Source organism: Monomorium pharaonis, unplaced genomic scaffold, assembly GCF_013373865.1.
Source record: "Monomorium pharaonis isolate MP-MQ-018 unplaced genomic scaffold, ASM1337386v2 scaffold_288, whole genome shotgun sequence".
In the NCBI taxonomy this organism is placed as follows: domain Eukaryota; kingdom Metazoa; phylum Arthropoda; class Insecta; order Hymenoptera; family Formicidae; genus Monomorium; species Monomorium pharaonis.
The window spans coordinates 1-18,202 of NW_023415569.1; the positions used below are offsets into that span (position 1 = coordinate 1).

Sequence of the window (18,202 nt, forward strand, 5' to 3'; positions counted from 1 at the left end):
TATTTATATCTTCAAAGTTTTATTTTAACGTTTAAGATACTATCAAAAAACAAAGTGATATGCCAATATTGTATGACCTTCCTTTATTCATTTCTTCTAATAAATATTTACCGAGTATCTGTACAGCGTCCAACGCTGCTTTCATTGCGTTCTCGGCAGAATAGAGAAGTACCGCGGCGCAATCCTTGCGATTTATGTGGCCGGCATCGCAGGACTCGCGACGGAGTACAGGTTTAGCTCCTGCTCGAGCTCAGAGCCGTGTACATGTCCGCTATTTTCCCCTGAAATATGGTCGAAGTAGAGTTAATCGATATCAATCGGTGATTGCAAAATTTTTTTAACAGGATAGAGCTTTAATTCTTCTTTTCACCTGAATCAACTGGAAATTGCGCAAGATACTCGCCGAATGCTGTCTCGAATGGGCATATTCGAAGGCGACGTCGCAACAAGCTTGCAAAATTCTAGAATTCAGTTCAAATCGCACATAATCAAATATGTAGAATTGATCTCTATAAAACCCTCCTTCTATTAAACATGCAAAATACAAGTACAAGATAGAAATAAAAACTGATCATTAAGTCAACTTTTATTAGTACTTCCAAGAACTTACCCAAAGGTCCACCGGATAGTATCAACCGTTCTAAATCTAGTCCACTGAAGAGTACATAAATACCTTATTAACTTCTCCCAAAACATTCGCGGCGTTGTAACAAATATTTAAAAATTTCTTAGACTAGAACAAACATTGCGCGCGCTTCGCGCGCGCCACTTAGCATTTTTATATTGAACATTGCACTTTTTTTTCTTCTGTAATATTACTCTCACACACTTTATCATATTTAATGCCCTTCTCTATCTCACGCTCTTTCTCCCACTCTCTCTAAATATTAATTATAATATTAATGATATTAATTATATTATTTTCATATTGTTCAATATTACTCTTACACTTTACTTTCTTATTTAATCCTCTTCTTTATCTCTCACGCTCTCCCACTCTCCTCCCTCCACCCCTCTCTCACTCACTAAACACAAATTAGTGATTATATTATATTTTCATGTTTCTTAATATCACTCTTACATACTTATCTCCATACTTAATCCCCTTTAAATAAATTAAAAATTATAATATATTATATGTAATGTTACCTGTTAATTTTCAATCAATTTTCAAAACATTCACTTTCTGGCAAACTCTTTAGAAAATTATTGTACGCGTCCGGAACTATAGGAAAACTGTGTTAAAATAAAGAATTCTCGATATTCGATTAGCATTTCCCGTCAAGCCTCAAAATTCAAGTTTTCCGGAAAATATAATTGTTTAAAAAATGTTTTAATTAATTATATCACCTGAATTTATAGCAAATTATTGTACGCGTCCGGAACTATATGAGAATTACGTTAAAATAAATAGATCAGTCGATATTTGATTAGCATTTCAAGTCTAGCTTTAAAAATTCAAGTTTTCCGGGCAAAATAATTGTTTAAAAAATGTTTTTATTAATTATAACACCGTAACTTTCCAAAAAACTATTGTACGCGTCCAAACTATATGAAAACTGCGTTAAAATAAATAGACTGTTGATATTCGATTTGCAATTTCACGTCTAGCCTCAAAATTCAAGTTTTTCGGGCAAAATAATTGTTTAAAAATGTTTTAATTAATTATATTACCAAAACTCTTTAGAAAATTATTGTACGCGTCCGAACTATATGAGAATTGCGTTAAAATAAATAGATCTGTCGATATTCGATTAGCATTTCGTGTAGCCTCAAAATTCAAGTTTTTCGGGTGAAATAATTGTTTAAAAAATGTTTTAATTAATTATATCACCGGAACTTTAAAGAAACTATTGTACGCGTCCCGAACTATATGAGAATACGTTAAAATAAATAGATCTGTCGATATTCGATTAGCACTTCACGTGTAGCTCTCAAAATTCAAGTTTTTCGGGTGAAATAATTGTTTAAAAAATGTTTTAATTAATTATATCACCGGAACTTTATAGAAACATATTGTACGCGTCCCGAACTATATGAGAATTACGTTTAAAATAATTAGATCTGTCGATATTCGATTAGCACTTGTCGTGTAGCCTTAGAAATTCAAGTTTTTCAAGCAAAATAATTGTTTAAAAAATGTTTTAATTAATTATATCACCTAAACTTTATAGAAACATATTGTACGCGTCCCGAACTATATGAGAATTACGTTAAAATACATAGATCTGTCGATATTCGATTAGCACTTGTCGTGTAGCCTTAAAAATTCAAGTTTTTGGGCAAAATAATTGTTTAAAAATGTTTAATTAATTATATCACCTGAACTGAACTTATAGAAACATATTGTACGCGTCCCGAACTATATGAGAATTACGTTAAAATAAATAGATCTGTCGATATTCGATTAGCACTTGTCGTGTAGCCTTAGAAATTCAAGTTTTTCGGGCAAAATAATTGTTTAAAAAATGTTTTAATTAATTATATCACCTGAACTTTATAGAAACATATTGTACGCGTCCCGAACTATATGAGAATTACGTTAAAATAAATAGATCTGTCGATATTCGATTAGCACTTGACGTGTAGCCTTAGAAATTCAAGTTTTTCGGGCAAAATAATTGTTTAAAAAATGTTCTAATTAATTATATCACCTGAACTTTATAGAAACATATTGTACGCGTCCCGAACTATATGAGAATTACGTTAAAATAATTAGATCTGTCGATATTCGATTAGCACTTGTCGTGTAGCCTTAAAAATTCAAGTTTTTCAAGCAAAATAATTGTTTAAAAAATGTTCTAATTAATTATATCACCGGAACTTTATAGAAACATATTGTACGCGTCCCGAACTATATGAGAATTACGTTAAAATAATTAGATCTGTCGATATTCGATTAGCACTTGTCGTGTAGCCTTAGAAATTCAAGTTTTTCAAGCAAAATAATTGTTTAAAAAATGTTCTAATTAATTATATCACCTGAACTTTATAGAAACATATTGTACGCGTCCCGAACTATATGAGAATTACGTTAAAATAATTAGATCTGTCGATATTCGATTAGCACTTGTCGTGTAGCCTTAGAAATTCAAGTTTTTCAAGCAAAATAATTGTTTAAAAATGTTTTAATTAATTATATCACCTGAACTTTACAGAAACATATTGTACGCGTCCCGAACTATATGAGAATTACGTTAAAATAATAGATCTGTCGATATTCGATTAGCACTTGTCGTGTGTAGCCTTAAAAATTCAAGTTTTTTGGGCAAATAATTGTTTAAAAAATGTTTTAATTAATTATATCACCTGAACTTTATAGAAACATATTGTACGCGTCCCCCGAACTATATGAGAATTACGTTAAAATAAATAGATCTGTCGATATTCGATTAGCACTTGTCGTGTAGCCTAGTTAGAAATTCAAGTTTTTCGGGCAAAATAATTGTTTAAAAAATGTTTTAATTAATTATATCACCTGAACTTTATAGAAACATATTGTACGCGTCCCGAACTATATGAGAATTACGTTAAAATAAATAGATCTGTCGATATTCGATTAGCACTTGACGTGTAGCCTTAGAAATTCAAGTTTTTCGGGCAAAATAATTGTTTAAAAAATGTTCTAATTAATTATATCACCGGAACTTTATAGAAACATATTGTACGCGTCCCGAACTATATGAGAATTACGTTAAAATAATAGATCTGTCGATATTCGATTAGCACTTGTCGTGTAGCCTTAAAAATTCAAGTTTTTCAAGCAAAATAATTGTTTAAAAAATGTTCTAATTAATTATATCACCGGAACTTTATAGAAACATATTGTACGCGTCCCGAACTATATGAGAATTACGTTAAAATAATTAGATCTGTCGATATTCGATTAGCACTTGTCGTGTAGCCTTAGAAATTCAAGTTTTTCAAGCATAATAATTGTTTAAAAAATGTTCTAATTAATTATATCACCGGAACTTTATAGAAACATATTGTACGCGTCCCGAACTATATGAGAATTACGTTAAAATAATTAGATCTGTCGATATTCGATTAGCACTTGTCGTGTAGCCTTAGAAATTCAAGTTTTTCAAGCAAAATAATTGTTTAAAAAATGTTCTAATTAATTATATCACCGGAACTTTATAGAAACATATTGTACGCGTCCCGAACTATATGAGAATTACGTTAAAATAATAGATCTGTCGATATTCGATTAGCACTTGTCGTGTAGCCTTAGAAATTCAAGTTTTTCAAGCAAAATAATTGTTTAAAAAATGTTCTAATTAATTATATCACCGGAACTTTATAGAAACATATTGTACGCGTCCCGAACTATATGAGAATTACGTTAAAATAATTAGATCTGTCGATATTCGATTAGCACTTGTCGTGTAGCCTTAGAAATTCAAGTTTTTCGGGCAAAATAATTGTTTAAAAAATGTTCTAATTAATTATATCACCTGAACTTTATAGAAACATATTGTACGCGTCCCGAACTATATGAGAATTACGTTAAAATAATAGATCTGTCGATATTCGATTAGCACTTGTCGTGTAGCCTTAGAAATTCAAGTTTTTCAAGCAAAATAATTGTTTAAAAAATGTTTTAATTAATTATATCACCTAACTTTATAGAAACATATTGTACGCGTCCCGAACTATATGAGAATTACGTTAAAATAATTAGATCTGTCGATATTCGATTAGCACTTGTCGTGTAGCCTTAGAAATTCAAGTTTTTCAAGCAAAATAATTGTTTAAAAAATGTTCTAATTAATTATATCACCTGAACTTTATAGAAACATATTGTACGCGTCCCGAACTATATGAGAATTACGTTAAAATAATTAGATCTGTCGATATTCGATTAGCACTTGTCGTGTAGCCTTAGAAATTCAAGTTTTTCAAGCAAAATAATTGTTTAAAAAATGTTTTAATTAATTATATCACCTAAACTTTATAGAAACATATTGTACGCGTCCCGAACTATATGAGAATTACGTTAAAATACATAGATCTGTCGATATTCGATTAGCACTTGTCGTGTAGCCTTAAAAATTCAAGTTTTTTGGGCAAAATAATTGTTTAAAAAATGTTCTAATTAATTATATCACCGGAACTTTATAGAAACATATTGTACGCGTCCCGAACTATATGAGAATTACGTTAAATAATTAGATCTGTCGATATTCGATTAGCACTTGTCGTGTAGCCTTAAATTCAAGTTTTTCAAGCAAAATAATTGTTTAAAAAATGTTCTAATTAATTATATCACCGGAACTTTACAGAAACATATTGTACGCGTCCCGAACTATATGAGAATTACGTTCAAATAAATAGATCTGTCGATATTCGATTAGCACTTGTCGTGTAGCCTTAGAAATTCAAGTTTTTCGGGCAAAATAATTGTTTAAAAAATGTTTTAATTAATTATATCACCTGAACTTTATAGAAACATATTGTACGCGTCCCGAACTATATGAGAATTACGTTAAAATAAATAGATCTGTCGATATTCGAATAGCACTTGACGTGTAGCCTTAGAAATTCAAGTTTTTCGGGCAAAATAATTGTTTAAAAAATGTTCTAATTAATTATATCACCTGAACTTTATAGAAACATATTGTACGCGTCCCGAACTATATGAGAATTACGTTAAAATAATTAGATCTGTCGATATTCGATTAGCACTTGTCGTGTAGCCTTAGAAAATTCAAGTTTTTCAAGCAAAATAATTTTTAAAAAATGTTCTAATTAATTATATCACCGGAACTTTACAGAAACATATTGTACGCGTCCCGAACTATATGAGAATTACGTTAAAATAATTAGATCTGTCGATATTCGATTAGCACTTGTCGTGTAGCCTTAGAAATTCAAGTTTTTCAAGCAAAATAATTGTTTAAAAAATGTTCTAATTAATTATATCACCGGAACTTTATAGAAACATATTGTACGCGTCCCGAACTATATGAGAATTACGTTAAAATAATTAGATCTGTCGATATTCGATTAGCACTTGTGTCGTGTAGCCTTAGAAATTCAAGTTTTTCAAGCAAAATAATTGTTTAAAAAATGTTCTAATTAATTATATCACCGGAACTTTACGAAACATATTGTACGCGTCCCGAACTATATGAGAATTACGTTAAAATAATAGATCTGTCGATATTCGATTAGCACTTGTCGTGTAGCCTTAAAATTCAAGTTTTTCAAGCAAAATAATTGTTTAAAAAATGTTCTAATTAATTATATCACCGGAACTTTATAGAAACATATTGTACGCGTCCCGAACTATATGAGAATTACGTTAAAATAATAGATCTGTCGATATTCGATTAGCACTTGTCGTGTAGCCTTAGAAATTCAAGTTTTTCGGGCAAAATAATTGTTTAAAAAATGTTCTAATTAATTATATCACCTGAACTTTATAGAAACATATTGTACGCGTCCCGAACTATATGAGAATTACGTTAAAATAATTAGATCTGTCGATATTCGATTAGCACTTGTCGTGTAGCCTTAGAAATTCAAGTTTTTCAAGCAAAATAATTGTTTAAAAAATGTTTTAATTAATTATATCACCTAAACTTTATAGAAACATATTGTACGCGTCCCGAACTATATGAGAATTACGTTAAAATAATTAGATCTGTCGATATTCGATTAGCACTTGTCGTGTAGCCTTAGAAATTCAAGTTTTTCAAGCATAATAATTGTTTAAAAAATGTTCTAATTAATTATATCACCGGAACTTTATAGAAACATATTGTACGCGTCCCGAACTATATGAGAATTACGTTAAAATAATTAGATCTGTCGATATTCGATTAGCACTTGTCGTGTAGCCTTAGAAATTCAAGTTTTTCAAGCAAAATAATTGTTTAAAAAATGTTCTAATTAATTATATCACCGGAACTTTACAGAAACATATTGTACGCGTCCCAAACTATATGAGAATTACGTTAAAATAAAAGATCTGTCGATATTCGATTAGCACTTGTCGTGTAGCCTTAAAATTCAAGTTTTTCAAGCAAAATAATTGTTTAAAAAATGTTCTAATTAATTATATCACCGGAACTTTATAGAAACATATTGTACGCGTCCCGAACTATATGAGAATTACGTTAAAATAATAGATCTGTCGATATTCGATTAGCACTTGTCGTGTAGCCTTAGAAATTCAAGTTTTTCGGGCAAAATAATTGTTTAAAAAATGTTCTAATTAATTATATCACCTGAACTTTATAGAAACATATTGTACGCGTCCCGAACTATATGAGAATTACGTTAAAATAATTAGATCTGTCGATATTCGATTAGCACTTGTCGTGTAGCCTTAGAAATTCAAGTTTTTCAAGCAAAATAATTGTTTAAAAAATGTTTTAATTAATTATATCACCTAAACTTTATAGAAACATATTGTACGCGTCCCGAACTATATGAGAATTACGTTAAAATAATTAGATCTGTCGATATTCGATTAGCACTTGTCGTGTAGCCTTAGAAATTCAAGTTTTTCAAGCATAATAATTGTTTTAAAAAATGTTCTAATTAATTATATCACCGGAACTTTATAGAAACATATTGTACGCGTCCCAAACTATATGAGAATTACGTTAAAATAATTAGATCTGTCGATATTCGATTAGCACTTTCGTGTGTAGCCTTAGAAATTCAAGTTTTTCAAGCAAAATAATTGTTTAAAAAATGTTCTAATTAATTATATCACCGGAACTTTACAGAAACATATTGTACGCGTCCCGAACTATATGAGAATTACGTTAAAATAATAGATCTGTCGATATTCGATTAGCACTTGTCGTGTAGCCTTAAAAATTCAAGTTTTTCAAGCAAAATAATTGTTTAAAAAATGTTCTAATTAATTATATCACCGGAACTTTATAGAAACATATTGTACGCGTCCCGAACTATATGAGAATTACGTTAAAATAATAGATCTGTCGATATTCGATTAGCACTTGTCGTGTAGCCTTAGAAATTCAAGTTTTTCGGGCAAAATAATTGTTTAAAAAATGTTCTAATTAATTATATCACCTGAATTTTATAGAAACATATTGTACGCGTCCCGAACTATATGAGAATTACGTTAATAATTAGATCTGTCGATATTCGATTAGCACTTGTCGTGTAGCCTTAGAAATTCAAGTTTTTCAAGCAAAATAATTGTTTAAAAAATGTTTTAATTAATTATATCACCTAACTTTATAGAAACATATTGTACGCGTCCCGAACTATATGAGAATTACGTTAAAATAATTAGATCTGTCGATATTCGATTAGCACTTGTCGTGTAGCCTTAGAAATTCAAGTTTTTCAAGCATAATAATTGTTTAAAAAATGTTCTAATTAATTATATCACCGGAACTTTATAGAAACATATTGTACGCGTCCCGAACTATATGAGAATTACGTTAAAATAATTAGATCTGTCGATATTCGATTAGCACTTGTCGTGTAGCCTTAGAAATTCAAGTTTTTCAAGCATAATAATTGTTTAAAAAATGTTCTAATTAATTATATCACCGGAACTTTATAGAAACATATTGTACGCGTCCCGAACTATATGAGAATTACGTTAAAATAAATAGATCTGTCGATATTCGATTAGCACTTGTCGTGTAGCCTTAAAATTCAAGTTTTTCAAGCAAAATAATTGTTTAAAAAATGTTCTAATTAATTATATCACCGGAACTTTATAGAAACATATTGTACGCGTCCCGAACTATATGAGAATTACGTTAAAATAAATAGATCTGTCGATATTCGATTAGCACTTGTCGTGTAGCCTCAAAAATTCAAGTTTTTCAAGCAATAATTGTTTAAAAAATGTTCTAATTAATTATATCACCGGAACTTAATAGAAACATATTGTACGCGTCCCGAACTATATGAGAATTACGTTTAAAATACATAGATCTGTCGATATTCGATTAGCACTTGTCGTGTAGCCTCAAAATTCAAGTTTGTTTTTCAAGCATAATAATTGTTTAAAAAATGTTCTAATTAATTATATCACCGGAACTTAATAGAAACATATTGTACGCGTCCGGAACTATATGAAAACTGCGTTAAAATAAATAAATCTGTCGATATTCAATTAGCACTTCACGTCCAGCTTTCAAAATTCAAGTTTTCCGGGCAAAATAATTAAAAAAAAAATGTTTTATTAATTACAATACCATAACTTTTTTAAAAACTATTGACACACGTTTAATCGGCATCGCGGAAAAGCGACAACAATACTTCGAGAGATGCGAGTATTGATGCCATGCCCTTTTTAGAAAGGATTCTTACTTCTCCCCCCCCTTTCTCTCTTCTCTCTCTCTCTCTTCTCTTCCTCTCGTATATTTTTTATTTGGCTCTTTTTTCTTTTTCCCTGATTTCTTGTAATTATTTCAATCAGCTATCAAAAGTGACAGTTTGACAGCTGAAAATGACACGAAGTAGTTTGACAGCTGGAAATGACACGAAGTGAAGACAGTCACAACGCACTTAACAACTTTATAGCGAGACAGCCAATCAGCATCTCGGAAAAGCGACAACAATAAATTCGATTTGATTTAACATCTCCTTTTTAGATAGGATTAAAAAGACAAAGATGATCAATTTAATTTTAATAGATTTAAAATAATTTTTTTAGAAATTTCTTAGAGTATCTTAACGGAAAAATTTCCCCACGTTTTTTTTCGCGTTTCTCGTTTGAGGACCAAACTCACCCGGCACTTTGCAGTCCTCGAAAATTAATTCACCCGTGTTGGAGCCACGCATTCCCAGCTTATCCAATTTCTGTGCCGAGCTGAAGCCTTCTGTACCACGCTCGACGACGAAGGCGGTGATACCATGCTGCGGCCTGTCCGCGCTCGGATCTGTCCTCGCATAGACGACCATCACGTCCGCGTCCGGACCGTTGGTGATCCAGAACTATTGCCGTTCAGTACGTAGTGATCATCCTTTTTCTCGGCCCGTAGCTTCATGGAGACGACGTCGGACCCGGAGCCTGGCTCTGACATTGCAAGCGCGCCGATGTGTTCACCGCTGCACAGCTATATCTCAGTTATAGAGTTTCTCATACAACATCAATAATTTATTTACGTTATTAATAATTTGTTACGTGAGTTTACTCGATAGAAATATTAAAGACACTTCTTGATTCTCGTAAAAGCGCTTTCTGTTATAATTTATATCGTTATAAATATTCAATTTATATTATGATTTATTCTAAATTCAGCAAAATATTCATTCATTAAAATATTACGTGTATTTTTTATAAATTCATATAAAATTCTCTAGTAACGTTATATACGCGTATGTTGAGATAAATTACTTTTAAAAGCTTTCTTTTATGGTTATAGAATTATTAATAATTAATATAATTTATTTTTACAATTAAAATTTATTCAACAAAATATTTATTTACTCAAAAACTGTATCTGTATATGTACTTTTTTTCAATACTAGAACATTACAGACGCGCGCTGCGCGCGCGCTATTTGACATTTTACTTTAAAATAATAATATTGCAATTTGATTTTCTCTGTCTTTGTTTTACATTAATCAAACGTTCTTCTGCAATTTTGAATAAAAAAATTAAAGTTTAATTATACATACATACTACATACATACATACTACATACTACATACATACATTACCTACATACTTACCTACATACATACAGAACACACATACCATACTCTGCATACTTACTGCTACCTAGCTACCTAGCTACCTAGCTACATATTTATCTAGTTACGCTCGCTCGTTTTGCCTCCCTCCCTCCCGCCCCTTTTTCACTCACTCACTCGCTCACTCCTCGCTCAATCACTCGCTCACTCCTCGCTCCTCCTTCGCTCACTCCTCGCTCACTCACCTCAGCTTCCTCCTCGATCCCTCCTCGCTCCCTCCTCGTTCCCTCCTCGCTCCCTCCTCGCTCACTCCTCGCTCAATCACTCGCTCACACCTCGCTCATCTCTCGCTCACTCCTTGCTCACTCCTCGCTCACTCACTCGCTCACTCACTCGCTCACTCCTGGCTCACTCCCGGCTCACTCCCGGCTCACTCCTCGCTCACTCCCGGCTCACTCCTCGCTCACTCCTGACTCACTCCTCGCTCACTCCTGGCTCACTCCTGGCTTACTCCCGGCTCACTCCTGGCACACTCCCGGCTCACTCCTGGCTTACTCCTGGCTCACTCCCGGCACACCTCCTCGCTCACTCCCGACTCACTCTTCGCTCACTTCCTGGCTAACTCCTGGCTTACTTCTGACTCACTCCTGGCTCACTCCCGGCTCACTCCTCGCTCACTTCCGACTCACTCCTCGCTCACTCCTGGCTCACTCCTGGCTTACTCCTGACTCACTCCCTGGCTCACCTCCCCGGCTCCACTCCTGGCTTACTCCTGGCTCACTCCCGGCTCACTCCTCGCTCATTCCCTCGCTCACTCTTAGCTCACTCCTCCCTCAGTCACTCGCTCACTCCTCGCTCAGCTCACTCGCTCACCTCCTCGCTCATCTACTCGCTCACTCCCGGCTCACTCCCGGCTCACTCCTCGCTCACTCCCGGCTCACCTCCTCGCTCACTCCCGGCTCACTCTTCGCTCACTCCTGGCTCACTCCTGGCTCACCTCCTCGCTCACTCCTCGCTCACTCCTCGCTCACTCCTCGCTCACTCTCAGCTCACTCCCCGGCTCACTTCCTAGCTTACTCCCGGCTCACTCCTCGCTCACTCCCAGCTCACTCCTCGCTCATCTACTCGCTCACTCCCGGCTCACTCCCGGCTCACTCCTCGCTCACTCCCGGCTCACTCTTCGCTCACTCCTGGCTCACTCCTGGCTCACTCCTGGCTTACTCCCTGACTCACTCCTGGCTCACTCCCGGCTCACTCCTCGTTCACTCCTCGCTCACTCCCGGCTCACTCCTCGCTCACTCCTGGCTTACTCCTGACTCACTCCTGGCTCACTCCCGGCTCACTCCTCGCTCGCTCCCGACCTCACTCCTCGCTCGTCTCCCGACCTACTCCTCGCTCACTCCTGGCTCACTCCTGGCTTACTCCTGAACTCACTCCTGGCTCACTCCCGGCTCACTCCTGGCGTTACTCCTGGCTCACTCCCGGCTCACTCCTCGCTCACTCCTCGCTCACTCTTAGCTCACTCCTCGCTCAAATCACTCGCTCACTCCTCGCTCATCTACTCGTTCACTCCTCGCTCACTCCCGGCTCACTCCTCGCTCACTCCCGGCTCACTCCTCGCTCACTCCTGGCTCACTCCTGGCTTACTCCTGACTCACTCCTGGCTCACTCCCGCTTCACTCCTCGCTCACTCCCGGCTCACTCCTCGCTCACTCCTGGCTCACTCCTGGCTTACTCCTGACTCACTCTTGGCTCACTCCCGGCTCACTCCCGGCTCACTATCGGCTCACTCCTGGCTTACTCCTGGCTCACTCCCGGCTCACTATCGGCTCACTCCTGGCTTACCTCCTGGCTCACTCCCGGCTCACTCCTCGCTCACTCCCTCGCTCAATCACTCGCTCACTCCTCGCTCATCTACTCGTTCACTCCTCGCTCACTCCCGGCTCACTCCTCGCTCACTCCCGGCTCACTCCTGGCTTACTCTTGACTCACTCCTGGCTCACTCCCCGGCTCACTCTTCGCTCACTCCTGGCTCACTCCTGGCTCACTCCCGGCTCACTCCTCGCTCACTCCTCGCTCACTCACTCGCTCACTCCTCGCTTCCCTCTCGCTCAGTCACTCGCTCACTCCTCGCTCATCTACTCGCTCACTTCTTGCTCACTCCTCGCTCACTCCCGGCTCACTCCTCGCTCCTTCCTGCTCCCTCCTCGCTCCCCTCCTCGCTCACTCCTCTCTCACTTCTCGCTCACTCCTCGCTCACTCCCTCGCTCAGTCACTCGCTCACTCCCGGCTCACTCCTCGCTCACTCCCGGCTCACTCCTCGCTCACTCCTGGCTCACTCCTGGCTTACTCCTGGCTCACTCCTGGCTTACTCCTGACTCACTCCGGCTCACTCCTGGCTCACTCCCGGCTCACTCCTGGCTTACTCCTGGCTTACTCCCGGCTCACTCCTCGCTCACTCCTCGCTCACTCTTAGCTCACTCTCGCTCAGTCACTCGCTCACTCCTCGCTCATCTACTCGCTCACTCCTCGCTCACTCCCGGCTCACTCCTCGCTCACTCCCGGCTCACTCCTCGCTCACTCCTGGCTCACTCCTGGCTTACTCCTGACTCACTCTTGGCTCACTCCCGGCTCACTCCTGGCTTACTCCGGGCTCACTCCCGGCTCACTCCTCGCTCACTCCCGGCTCACTCCTCGCTCACTTCTGGCTCACTCCTGGCTTACTCCCGACTCACTCCTGGCTCACTCCCGGCTTACTCCTGGCTCACTCCCGGCTCACTTTTCGCTCACTCCTGGCTCACTCCTGGCTTACTCCTGGCTCACTCCTGGCTTACTCCTGACTCACTCCCGGCTCACTCCCGGCTCACTCCTGGCTCACTCCCGGCTCACTCCTGGTTTACTCCTGGCTCACTCCCGGCTCACTCCTCGCTCACTCCTCGCTCACTCTTAGCTCACTCCTCGCTCAGTCACTCGCTCACTCCTCGCTCAGTCACTCGCTCACTCCCTCCCTCATCTACTCGCTCACTCCTCGCTCCCACTCCCGGCTCACTCCTCGCTCACTCCCGGCTCATTCCTCGCTCACTCCTGGCTTACTCCTGGCTTACTCCTGGGCTCACTCCTCGCTCACTCCCGGCTCACTCCTCGCTCACTCCTGGCTCACTCCTCGCTCACCTCTTGGCTCACTCCTGGCTTACTCCTCGCTCAATCCTGGCTCACTCCCGGCTCACTCCTCGCTCACTCCTGGCTCACTCCTGGCTTACTCCCGACTCACTCCTGGCTCACTCCCGGCTTATTCCTGGCTCACTCCCGGCTCACTCCTCGCTCACTCCGGCTCACTCCTCGCTCACTCCCGGCTCACCTCCTCGCTCACTCCTCGCTCACTCACTCGCTCACTCCTCGCTCCCTTCTCGCTCAGTCACTCGCTCACTCCTCGCTCATTTACTCGCTCACTTCTTGCTCACTCCTCGCTCACTCCCGGCTCACTCCTCGCTCCTTTCTCGCTCCCTCCTCGCTCCCCTCCTCGCTCACTTCTCTCTCACTTCTCGCTCACTCCTCGCTCACTCCTCGCTCAGTCACCTCGCTCACTCCCGGCTCACTCCTCGCTCACTCCCGGCTCACTCCTCGCTCACTCCTGGCTTACTCCCGGCTCACTCCTCGCTCCCTCCTCGCTCCCTCCTCGCTCACTCACTCGCTCCTTCCTCGCTCCCTCCTCGCTCACTTCTCTCTCACTCACTCGCTCACTCCGTGCTCCCTCCTCGCTTTGCGCGCGCTACTTAACTTTTTATTTTTTACTTTTAAAAATAAATTACAACAATAAATGTATAAATAATATTTAACAAATTTGACAGCTGTCAAAATTGCAATGACAGCTACTCTTGCAACACGAAGTATGCGCAACGAGAGAACCAATCGGCATCGCGGAAAAGCGACCAATAATCAACTTCGAGAAATGCGAGCAATCGACTTTACATGCCTTTTTAGATAGGAAAAGAGATCTAGAAATATATAAAGTTAAACTTGTATGTAAAGAGAATTGTCGTAAACAGCTTTTACGTACGTTGTATATAATTGTACATATGTAATTTAAAATACTTTTACAATAAATTATTATTTACATGAAACTTATATATTATAAAATTTATTCGATAAAATATTTGTTTTATCCTTTTTTAAAGAATTTTCTAGAGATATAATATTGGAGACGCATTATAACCTTGGGGCAAATATTTGCGCTTTTGTTCCTCGTGCCTTTTCGATGAATTTGATTGACCAAAGATTCGAATGTGCACCATAGCTGAGCCCGATGGCAGCTGATGCTCTACTGATTTCCTCCATGATAATTATATGATCGAGATATGCTGCCACCTGTGCCACCGTATTCTGACTTCACCGTTGGACCCAACCGGCCCAGTTTACCCAACTCCTCCAAACTATCTGTCCTTTTTTAAAGATTTTTAGAATCAAAATGTTACGAAAAAATTAGAATTTCTTTTCGCATACTGCAGATTGTTTTGTCGATGTGCATAAAAAAGCACTTACCCCTTAGTCCATCGAATTATTTTTCTTGTCGATTTCGGCGGCCTTAGGCGCTAGTTCCTTTTGCGCAAAATTGAAAACAAGCGAGCGAAGCTGAATAATAAAAGAACGACATTTTTAAATATGATAATTTATTATCATTATATATATATTAAATAATAATTTAAATAATTTTCAACGTTTTTATAAGAAAAAGACACAAAAATGACCAACATAACATAAACAGACATTAAAAATTAATATATTTTAGATCATTTTAATTAAAAAAAAAAACAGTTGTTATAAATACTTAAATACTGACAAGATGTTATTGATCCATCGATCCTAAATAAATTTTTATATTATTAACATTGGGGATAATTATAATATAAGTAATATCTATTATCTATCTAAATTTTAATAGTCATGTTAATTAAATCTGATAAGTTTCTGTTTTTGACATTTTGTAAAGAAAATTAATTTTACATCAAGCCAATCAACTTGCTTATCTCTTAATTCTGATAAACTTGTTATTCCGTGGCATATATGTATGCGTTGTGTAAATTTGTTTTGTCGAGCCTCCACAATCGTGCGTCGTCACGATTGCGGACGCACTTTACGGTATAACTTCGGATCCCACCGTACGAGCCCGGGCACAGACTTTTACATAACGCATAATGCATAACGCATAAGAGAATTAACCAGAGGTCTTGATTTCTATGCTGGGGAAAGAAATAGACGATTGACTGATTCTCTTATGTGTTATGTATTATCCGTTATGCAAAAGTCTGTGCCCGCCGGGCCCTACCTCTAAAACACATATCAGTTTAATTATTAAAGACAGAAATTTGCGAAATTGGAGATTAGAATTCAAGCAATCGGAACAAAAATTGGATTAAATTAAAATCAAAATTAAAATTGTCCTATCAAATTCTAATTGATCTGGTTAAATTCCAGTTAATCAGATATATAAGTTATTTTTAAATATTAAAGTAAAATAATTAAGTAAAGCTGTGTAGATATACAATAAAAATTAAATAAAGCCATTTTTAATCAGCGATCTTTAATCTCTAATTCTGATGCAGTTGGGAATCCGCTGTTGACAAAAGAGCATCAATTGATGTTGAATAGAGACACTATAATCAGAGACTGACCCACGACAAATCACTTTCGATTGATTCATTATTCCTTGGCAATTTCGTGTGAAAGACAAGATAAAGAAAAAATCAAAAGAAAGATAAAAAAAGAAAAACTGAGAAAGATCTTTGCGTTATGGCCAGTTTCTGATTATAGTGTCTCTATTGACATGTGATGACGTGTGATCGAACGAAGTTGCGTTACTGGTTACTAACCTCTCGCTGTTCGTCGCTCAGTCCAAAGATACTCTCGTCAATTTTACAATAGCTCGATATCTGGCACGCACCAATCTTACCGGCATGATTCGCGAAACGTGAAACGGCAGACCAACGCGCTAAGAACATTCTGCTTCTCGTTGATTGATATCGCCGATATTTTCAAACAATAGCAATTTATCTGGATTTATCTTCTGTGCGTTGGTAAAAGGGAAAGCACGTGCGAGAATTTTATATATACAATATATGAAAATTTTTATGGAAAAGTGCGGCAATTGTTCACGTATTTTTAGCATATTATTAAATAATTTCGACAGATAATAGAAAAAAACGAGATAAATTCGTCATGGACCGAATAAGAGCTCAATCTTGAGTGAACTACGAAAAAGTGCTGACAAACGTACACTTATTATTATGACATTCGAGCTGGGTGGGGATATGAGACAACCAACTAATACATATGTATCATTATGTACGCTCGCGATAAGTGCCATTATTTTTTATCACTCGGCTGATGTAGCAGAATTGCTCGAAGCCTAAGACATTGTACCGGAATTAAACACTGTATCTATAGTGATTTTTGCAACAGCGAGAAAATAAACTATGAATTTTCTTCACAGATCGAAAATCCATATCTACTTTTTTATTTTTCCCTTCTCTTAAAAAAAGTTAAATAAATTTTTATATATGATCTTAAATACTAATAATTAAATTATAGAACAATAAATAATATCCCAGATAACGCAGAGAGTTTATAAATAACTCAATTGTATGTCACCAATTACAAATTCTTTTTAGGGATGCGAAAAGAATTATTTTTATTATATTTTTATAAAAATAATTCTTTTGCATCTCAAAAAAATTCATAATTGGTGACATACAATTGAGTTCTTTTTTAACTCTCTGTGCTATCTGGGATTGTACTTAATATTGACTGAGTGTAAAGAATACTTCAAGTTGTTTCATATTGTTATAAATTAAATAACACAATACAGAAAAATTAATTAAAATAATATATAACTATAGATATATTAATCATAAGATAATATATCTGAGTTTATAATTGATAAAATATATAAAAATATATTGAGAATAAAAAATGTAATATAATTCTTACTATATTTAATAAAATCTGAATCTTATGATTCGTAAATTATTATTTACATAAATATGTAAAATATGGTTTACATTGCATAGACATAATGTAGATTATTTATATTTTATGATTTTAGCGTAAAAATTGTTCAATCCTGCTGCAGCAGTTTTGTTCGAATCATATGTCGACTTTATCGCATGTCGACAGTGTCGCATAATAGATGTTATATAGTACCAATTACGAAACATGGATATACGGGCGCTAGTGTACAGAGAGCCATTTTTCGACCACGTTTCGATGGTGAAAAAAAACCGGGAGAATGTTTGTTCGGTCCGACACTGTCGGAACATAGGATGGTTACTTCAATTTTCTGTCAGGATGATTTATTCCGAATTTTCTGACGTCAACTGTTGATTCATGTTGTACTGAATAAAATATTGTTGATTACTGTTACACAGAATTTTTGATTCTCACTCTTTGACCACACGGATAGAGATAAACTTATAGCAGAGAGAAACCTGAGAGCGGGCTACCGCGGCCTTTTTCGTGCAACCGATATTTGACTAGCAGCGCCAAACGTAAAACTACGTGA

General features: G+C 37.1%; 1 pseudogene; it reads right to left on the minus strand.

Moving 5' to 3' along the window:
- Nucleotides 1-111: 111 nt before the first annotated feature.
- LOC118648210 lies at nt 112-17,148 on the minus strand (annotated as a pseudogene).
- Between the last annotated feature and the right edge of the window lie 1,054 nt (nt 17,149-18,202).